This window comes from Lontra canadensis, unplaced genomic scaffold (genome assembly GCF_010015895.1).
Source record: "Lontra canadensis isolate GAN:19392208 unplaced genomic scaffold, GSC_riverotter_1.0 scaffold10, whole genome shotgun sequence".
Lineage (NCBI taxonomy): Eukaryota > Metazoa > Chordata > Mammalia > Carnivora > Mustelidae > Lontra > Lontra canadensis.
Window position 1 is genome coordinate 22,711,845 of NW_022631004.1, and position 9,630 is coordinate 22,721,474.

The window sequence follows — 9,630 nt, forward strand, 5'->3', positions numbered from 1 at the left end:
ATGTGGTGCAGGATTGGGGATACTAAAGACCTTAGAGAGGTAGCCCTTCTCCTTCAAACTCCTCCTAGGCTAGCCTCTGCTGCCTGGATGGGACCATTACTGCTTTAGAGAGAGAGAAAGGGTAAGAGCCTATAGTCTAAGTCAGGAATCATGAAAGACAAGGCCTGACCCTTTTCACTCCTCAGGGAAATCCTGCGGTGCCTGGACCTTGGAAAGCTGCCTTAAATGTTCCACTTCTTTCTCTACATGGGGGGGTCCTGGAAGATGGGGTGAGGCCCTCCCCTTTCCCCTAGTTGCTCCTGGGGCCTCCTCTCAGGCAGTCAGGGAGTCCAAGGGTAGGATGTGAAGCAGTCTGTGCCCATCTTCCTCCCAGCTGGGGTCCAAACCCAGTCCTAAGATAAAATTTTATATGTATATGCATTTAAAAATGCTCAAAGGAGGGGGATGGGCAAGCAGCCGGTGCTCATGGTCTATGAGAAAGGTGGTTCTCTCACTTTGGCCCTCATCCTCTTCTGAGTCAGATGCACACTTTTCCTGCCACACTTCAGATGAGGTAAACCCTTTGTAGGATATGAGGCTACAGTCCAGTGTACACCATCACCTTCCAGAAACTGAAGCTCGAGTGCAGCTATAGGACCAGAAATACAGTGATGAAAACCAGCATGATGAAGGCACAGTTGAGGCCAGCCACCACCTCAGGCTATTTGCCTTTAGCTGGGACTCCACCTCCACCTCTGGGGGCAGCTGCTGCTAGGGGATTCAAGGCTGCTCTGGTTCTGCTTGGAGCCCATCTGCTCCATGGGGTTTAAGGAGGCATGTCAGGGGTAATTGGGGCAGTCTGTGGGGGCCATCCCTGGGATTTGGCCACAAGTGTGGCAGGGGGTACAGATGCTGGCCCAAATGATCTCCACATCATTCTCAGTGCTATAGTGTGTACCAATGACTTGGGGATTAAAGTCTGATGGTCAATGCTGGACACAGCTCTTCAGGTGCACACAACATTGGCCTGGCTGGAAGTGAGGGTCTCGTCATTGCTGTTCTCAGGAGGTATGTGCAGGCCCTCAGAGCTGTGACACCCAGCACAAGGGTGAACTTAGTGTCCCAAAGTTGTCCTTGCTGGTATTTTCAGTCTCCAGGACCCACTGCCTTGAGGGATCCTCATTCCAGGAATGGTTTTGAAGGCCCAGTTATTAAGCCCATCTGTAGAATAATTGTCTGACCTGGCAGCCAGAAAGGTGGAACAGGTGCTTATGGGGCTGACCAGGTAGATGGCCAGGTTGCTATGATGATTTTAAGACAGGGTAAGGCGGGACTGTGCACGCTCCAGTTGTATGATATGACTGAGCTCCTCCAAGCAGGCAGTCACAGTATTTTGCACTTCTAGCTGCTTCCTGATGTACTTGGTTCAGTGTAGATATCCCTGATATCTTTGGGGACCACTGTCATCCAGTTCTAGGCCAGGGCCACCATAGCACCTGTGTCCAACATCCTATGGCCCTATGAATAGCTCACTTTTTGTCCAAACCATTGGTGAACTGTCATTAACAATGAGGTAGGCTACCTTTGAGGTCTCACCAAGCAACGTTCTTTTTGTCTTTAAGGTGAGAGTGATGGTGCCAGATGACAATGAGGCAGAGGCCTAGGTGACCATGTGAGACTCTGTGCACTTCTGCTGTAAGTCCCTAGTCACTATCTACTTCTTGCTCTGGTTGCCTCTGCTATAATCTGTGGCTGGTGTGGATAACCGGCCTTGCTGCACCAGAACACATTGCTAAGCTTTGTCATGCTGCTGATGGACAGCATGTAGATGCCGTTGATATAGCTGTCACAGAGCTGTCATGCACCTAGCCCCCATTTCCTGAGGCCCAAAGATGGAGCCCATCATCTGTGGCTCTTTCTCCCCACCAGGAGAAAGGCCTCCTCAGCAAGGTACACAGACCTATCCATGGTCTTGCTGTCATCCCCAGGACCCCACTATGACTGTAGATGTGGATGTGTTTGGGGCTCAGGCCTAGGGAACATGCCTCTACCACATCTGTCACCTCACTGTCTAAGGTGTGCATCCCTCCAATGCAGGCATTGTAGACCACACCTATGCCACAGACACTATTGTGGGTCACCTCAGCCTCCTGGCCTGCATACCTTGTGCCATGCCAGTTGTCATTCTTCTGTGTGTACTGAGACAGGGGCTCAGGGTCCTGGTCATTGACATTGAAGGTGGCCCCAGGATCATAATGCCTTGCAAATTTGGGTGATTCTTCTCAATGCCATCATCCAGAATTGAGGCCACAATGTCATACTCCTATAGCTGTGAGCCCAGGCCTCCTTCATGTTGAGATCCCATTGGTGATGGCAGACAGCTACCACTGCTGGAGAAACGGTATCCTTGGGTTCCTGGTACACATCCCCTTTGGTCTAATGCTTTGCCACCTGCTGCTCTATCCACTGTACTTGAGGCTCCCTCTAGACGCCACTGTGCTACTGGTGGTGAGGCAACAGGGACTGCTTTGTCACCTCTCCATGCCAGAAGTGGTAGTAGTTGCTGAGATCTGGCCCAGGATGAGGAAGTCATGCTTGTGTGCCAGGCTGTCAACTACAGCTGGGCCTCCTGGAATGCTCATGCAGGTGTTGGTGTAGATCTTTGTGCCAAGGGCATGGCTGCCAGCAGGACCGAGGCACCTGCTGCTACCACCCATAGCAAACAGGGCCTCAGCTCCATGGTCCTCCCTTGCTAGAGAGCAATGTCACCACTGGGAGGCTGGGCAAGTGGTTTCTACCCAGCCAGCTACCAGTACAGTTTGGCCTGGTCTGGGGCTCCAGCTCCATAGTGTGCTCCTCTTCAATTTTTGTAAGAGTTTTAAAAGAATTGGTGTTAATTCTTTAATAAAAGTATGATAGAATTTCCTAGAGAGGCCTCTGGTCCTGGAGTTGTCTTTGTTGACAGTTTTTTTTTCATTACAGATTCAATTTCCTTTCTAGTAATCCATCTGTTTAGATTTTCTTTCTTCAGGATTTAGTCTGTGAAGTTTTCATGTTTCTAGGAATTTGTCCATTTCTTGTAGGTTGTACAATTTGTTGGCATGTAAGTGTGCATAACAGTCTCATATGATAATTTGATTATTTTGTATATCAAAGGATATACGGTAATGTCTCCTTTATTTCTAATTTTATGTATTTTGATATTCTCTCTTTCTTCTTAGTAAATCTAGCTAATGGTTTGCCTGTTTTGTTTGAATAAGCTCTTAGATTCATTAATCTTTTCCATTGTTTTTTGGTCTCTATTTCATTTATTTTTACTCTGACCTTTGTTTCCTTCTTTGTACTAAGATTTACTTTTTTTTTTCATTTTTTTCCTATTCTTTGAGGTATAAAGTCAGATTCTTTATTTGAACTTTTCCTTTTATTTTTTTTTAAAGTATAGCTGTTTATCACTATGAACTTGCTGTAGAATTGCTTTTGCTAGATCCCATTAGTTTTGGAATATTGTATCTCCCTGTTTGTTTTAAGATATTTTTTATTTCTATTTTTATTTCTTCTTTGACTCATTGGTTGTTCAGTAACATGTTTTGTTTTCACATATGTTAATGCCCAATTTTCTTTTTGTAACTGGCTTCTAGTTTCATACCATTGTGGTTGGAAATGATGCTTGACATGATCTCTATCTTCTTAAATTTATTAAGACTTGTTTTGTGACCCAACATATACTCTGCCAGGAAATATTGTGTTCACTTGAGAAAAATGTGTGTTCTGCTGATTCTGGAAAGAATGTTTTATAAATATCTGTCATGTCCATCTAATCTAATGTGTCATTTAAACCCATTGTTTCCTTAGTGATTTTCTGTCCATTGTTGAAAGTGGGGTATTCTTCTAATACTGTATTGTCGTCTACTTATCCCCTCAGGTCTGTTAATATTTGCATTATATATTTATGTTCTCCTATGTTTTCTGCGTCTCATGTTGATTTTTCTATTTGGTTTTTAAATATTCTCTTTTATAAAATCTTTTACTTACTAAGTAAATCTTTTACTTACTAAGTACTAATATTTTCATAGATTTTGTTTTAAATATATTCTCTCAATTTAGAGTCTGTAATATTTGCATTTTTATGGCAGCCATTGAATATCTTAAAGTGTAGTAATACAGGGGTGCCTGGGTAGCTCAGTAAGGTAAGCATCTAACTCTTGATTTTGTGTCAGGACATAATCTCAGGGTTGTGAGATTGAGCCCCACATCAGGCTTTGTGCTGGGCATGAAAACTGCTTTGTAAGATTTCCTCCCTCCCTCTCCTTCTGCCCTGACTCAGCCACTCACCATCTCTCTTTTCTCTCTCTCTCAAATAAATAAATAAATAAATTTAGTAATATGAAATTTGATAGTCTTTTATGTTTTTTTCCTTTGTTATTTATTCTCTTCTTATTTAAGAAATAGTTGCATAATAGAAGTATATATTTTCTAAAACTACATCTTTCAGTATTGCTTTTTACTTTTTGTTTAATCAGGTTTATTAAGGTCTAATTTAAACTGTACTCTGTTCCCTGAATTTGGCAGTTATTGTCGAGTAATGCCATCATAATCAAAATGTTGAAAACTTGAATTCCCCCCAAAGTTTGCTTAGTATCACTTTGCAATCAGTTTAACCCCAACCCTCAGCCCCTTGTAACCAGTGATGTTTTCAGTTTTTATAATTTTACCTTTGGCAGAATGGCATATAAATGCAGTAATGCGATGTGGGTTTTGGGTCTGGCTTCTTTTATTTAACAAAATACGTTTGAAATGTACATATGTTGTTACTTCTTCAATGGTTTTTCTTCCCTTTTATTTGTAAGTATTATAATCATACAAATATTCCACATTGTTTGCATATTACCAGTTGAATAACATAAGGGTTGCTTTTTGTTCGAGGAAATAAAGCTGCCACAAACTGTCAGATGAGTTTTTGCATGAACATGTTTTCATTTCTTCTGAAGAAATACCCAAGAATGGGATAGCTGTTATATGATACATGTATATTTAACTTTATAAAACATTGCCATATTGTCTTCCAAAGTGGCCCTGCTATTTTAGTTTTCCACCAACAAGGTGTTAGGATTCCAGTTGATTCACATCCTTTGCCCTTTTTGAAGAAATCAGTTGATTACATTTGCATGGGTCCATTTCTGCATTTTGTGTCCTATTTCATTGATCTGTTCACCAATACTATTCTGTTTCCATTACTATACCTTCAAATTGTCTTGAAATTGTGAGTCCCTTAACTTGTTCTTTTTATACTTATTTTGACTATTTCTGTTTATCTGCATTTTAATATAAATTTAGTATCAGCTTGTTGATATTTACCCCCAAAAAAACTTTCTGGGATTTTTGTTAGAATTATATAGAAATGGTAGATAATATTAGGGAAAATTCATATCTTAACAATCTTGTGTCTTCAGATACATGAACATTATATATTTCTTTTTTCCTTAGTTATGTTTTGCTTTATTCAAGTTTTTTTTCTTTTTTTCTCTTTTTAGTTTTCAGTATACAGAATATATATAGATATCTCTATATATCCACCCATTGCTAGAATTGTACCTAAATATTTTTCTTTGTGTGTGTTACTTTTAAATGTTTTTTCTTCTCATTTTGAATTGTGGTGTTCATTGCTATTTCATGGGAATGCAATTTACTTCTGTAGTTTAATCTTTTATTTTGACCCTTGCTGAACCCACTAGTTCCAGGTACATTTTATAGATTCTTTGGAATTTTGTGGACTCTTTAGAATTGAGTAATCTGTGAATAGAGGTAATTTTGCCTACTCCTTTTCATTTTGTGTGTACTTTTTCAATCTATGTACTAAATCTGATTTGTTAACATTCTGTTGAGGTTGGTCATGAATATCCTCATGAAAACTCTTTAATATACTTTACTTATAATGTCAATATGTAGTCTTAGTGTTTGGTAGTCATGGCCTCATATATGACTTTGGAGGTATTTCCTCTCCTCTATATTCCAAATGAGACTGGAGAATTAGTGTTTTTCTCTTTTAAATATTTGGTAGATTTTAGCAAAGAAAATGTCAGCACTTAATTTTTAAAAATCGTTTTGAACCACAAAATTAAATTTTGACAGAAAATATTGAACCACAAATTCATTTTTTAGTAGACATATGGCTATTCAGGGTACCTATTTCTTCCTGAGTTTTATAGTTTGTGTTTTTCAGAGAATTTCTTCATCTAATGTTCCAAATCTATGGGTACAGTGTTTCTGGTATTGATTTTTGTCTTTTAAACATTTGTCGGGTCAGTCATGATGTTCCCTAATTCACTTCTGATATTATTAATTTGTATCTTCTCTCATTTTTTTTTATTGTAGTTGACACACAATGTTACATTAGTCTTGGGTGTACAAGATAGTGATTCAAAAAATCTATCCAGTATGCTATGCTCACCACAAGTGTAGCTGTTATCTGTCCCAATATGAGACTATCAAAATATCAATGACTTTCTTTCCTTATTGTATCTTTTACCCCTAACTTATTCAAGCCATAACTGGAACTGTTACCTCCCACTCTCTTTTACACACTTTTTCCATCCTTCTCACTGCCCTCCTTCCACCCCTACAGCAACCATCTGTTTGTTCTCTGTACTTATGGATCTTTTTCTGCTTTTTTTTTATTTATTTATTTTTAGATTCTACATATAAGTGAAATCATATAGTTTTTGTCTTTTTCTGTCTTATTTCACTTATTTCACAGTAACCTTTAGGTTCATCCACATTGTTGCAAATGGCAAGATCTCTTTTTATGGCTGAGTAATATCCCATACACACTACTTTTTTATCCATTCATCTATTGATGGACACTTGGGCTGCTTCTATATCTTGGATATTGTAAATAATCCTGCAATAAACATAGAGATGCATACATCTTTTTGAATTAATGTTTTTGGGCTTTGGGGGAGGGGAGGAATAAATACCTAGTCATATATTATTGGATCACATGGTATTTCTATTTTTAAGTTTTTAAGGAACCTCCAAACTGTTTTCTTCAGTAGTCTCACCTATTACATTGCTACCAACAGTGAGTCAAAGTTCTTTTTTTTTCCACATCCTTGTTGATACTTGTTTCTTTTCTTTTCCTTCTGACAGGTATAAGGTGATAACTCATTGTGGTTTTGATTTGCATTTCCCCAATGACTAGTAATGTTGACCATCTTTTCATGTGCCTGTTGGCCATCTGTATGTCATCTTTGGAAAAGTCTATTCAGGTCCTCTGCCCAGTTTTTAATTGGATTTTTCTCTATTGAGTTGTATAAGTTCTTTATACATTTTGAATATTATCCCCTTATTGGATACATCATTAGTAAATGCCTTCTCCCATTTACTAGGCTGCTTTTTTTTAATCTCAGTTTCTTCTGCTGTGTAAAAGCTTTTTATCTGTGTATAGTCTCAATAGTTTATTTTTGCTTTTATTTTTCTTGCCTTAGTAGACCTATCTAGAAAACTGTTGCTATGACTGATAACAAAGAAATTGCTGCCCATGTTTTATTCTGGGAATTTTATGGTTTTATGTCTCACATTTAGGTCTTTGGTCCCTTTCGAGTTTATGGTATGGTATGTATTGTATGGTATAAGGACATCGTCCTGTTTCATTATTGTGTATGTAGCTCTCCAGTTTCCCCAGTATCATTTATTAAAGAGACTGTCTTCTCCATATTATATATTCTTTTCTCCTTTGAAACATATTGATCTCTTTTCTTTTCCATTGATCTGTGGGTCTATCTTTGTGCCAGTATCATCTTGTTTTGATTACTAAAGCTAAGTAGTATATTTTGAAGTCTGGGATTGTAATACCTCCAGCTTTTTTCTTTTTCCTAAAGATTTCTTTAGCTTGGCCCTTGAGGATCTTCTGTGGTTCCATACAAACTTTAGTAATATTTGTTCTGTGAAAAGTTCTACTGGTATTTTGTTAGGGATTGAATACATAGGTTGCTTTGCATAGGATGGAGACTTTAACAATATTAATTTTTCCAACCCATAAGCGTGGAATATTTTTCTATTTGTTTGTGTTGTCTTCAGTTTCTTTTACCAATGTCTTATAGTTCCAGAGTACAAGTCTTTCACTTCTTTGGTTAAGTTTATTCCTATGAGTTATTTTTGTGGTTGCTGTTGTTTTGATTTTTTTTTTTTTTTTTTTTTTTGCTTTTGCTTTTTCTGGGGAGAGAGGAGTAGTACAGTTGTAAATGGAATTTTTTTCCTTAATTTCTGTTTCTGCTACATCATTATTGAGAGAAATGCAATTGATTTCTATGTATTAATTTTGTATCCTGCAAACCCTACAACTTTACTGAATCCCATTTATTAGTTTTTTTTTTTTTAATTTGCAAGCTTCATTAACTTGTAATGGTCAGTTTTAGACATATTATGTGAAAGTATGAGAATTATGTGAAGAATTACATTTTTTTATTGTGTTATATTAGTCACCATATAGTAAATCATTAGATTTTGATGTAGTGTTCCATGATTCATTGTTGGCATATTATACCCAGTGCTGCATGCAATCTGTGCCCTCCTTACTACCCCTAACCAGGATCACCCACCCTCCACCCTTCACCCCCTTGATTCTAAAACTCTCCATTTGTTTCCCAGAGGCCATAGTCTTTCATGGTTCATCTCCCATTTTGATTTCTCCTCCTTCATTTTTCTCTTCTCCTCATGTCCTCCATGCTATTCCTTATGTTCCACAAATAAGTGAAACTATATGATAATTGACTTTCTCTATTTGACTTATTTCACTTAGCATAATCTCCACCAGTCCCATCCAAGTTGATGCAAAAGTTTGATATTCATCCCTTCTGATGGCTGAGTAATATTCCATTGTATATATGGACCACATCTTTTTTTTTAAGATTTTTATTTATTTATTTGACAGAGAGTGAGATCACAAGTAGGCAGAGAGTCACGCAGAGAGAGAAAGGGGGAAGCAGGCTCCCTGCTGAGCAGAGAGCCCAATGTGGGACTCAAGCCTAGGACACTGATCACGACCTGAGCCAAAGGCAGAAGCTCAACCCACTGAGCCACCCAGGTACCCCTAGACCACATCTTTATCCATTTATCTGTTGAAGGGCATCTTGGTTCTTTCCAGTTTAGCTATTGTCAACACTGCTGCTAAGAACATTGGGGTGTACCCATCTTTTCACAACATCTGTATCTTTGGGGTAAATACCCAGTAGCACAATTGCTGAGTCATACTCTATCTTTAATTTTTTGAAGAACCTCCACATTGTTTTCCAAAGTGGTTGCACCAATTTGCATTCCTCCCAACAGTGTAAGAGGGTATCCCTTTCTCCACAACTTCTCTAACATTTGTTATTTCTCACCTTGTCAATTTTTGGCATTCTACCTGGTGTAAGGTCATATCTCAAGGTGGTTTGGATTTGAATTTCCCTGATGGCTAATGATGATGAACACTTTTTCACATGTCTGTTAGCCATGTGTATGTCTTCTTTGGAGAAGTGTCTGCTCATGACTTCTGCCCACTTTTTGACTTGATTATCTGTTTTTTTGGAGTGTTGAGTTTGAAAAGTTCTTTATAGATTCTGGGTATCAGCCCTTTGTCCATAGTGTCATTTAAAAATATCTTCTCCCACTCTG

The 9,630-nt window shown here is 38.4% G+C and overlaps 1 pseudogene; it reads right to left on the reverse strand.

Moving 5' to 3' along the window:
- Positions 1-405: 405 nt before the first annotated feature.
- Positions 406-2,719, reverse strand: LOC116866520 (annotated as a pseudogene).
- Positions 2,720-9,630: the final 6,911 nt, after the last annotated feature.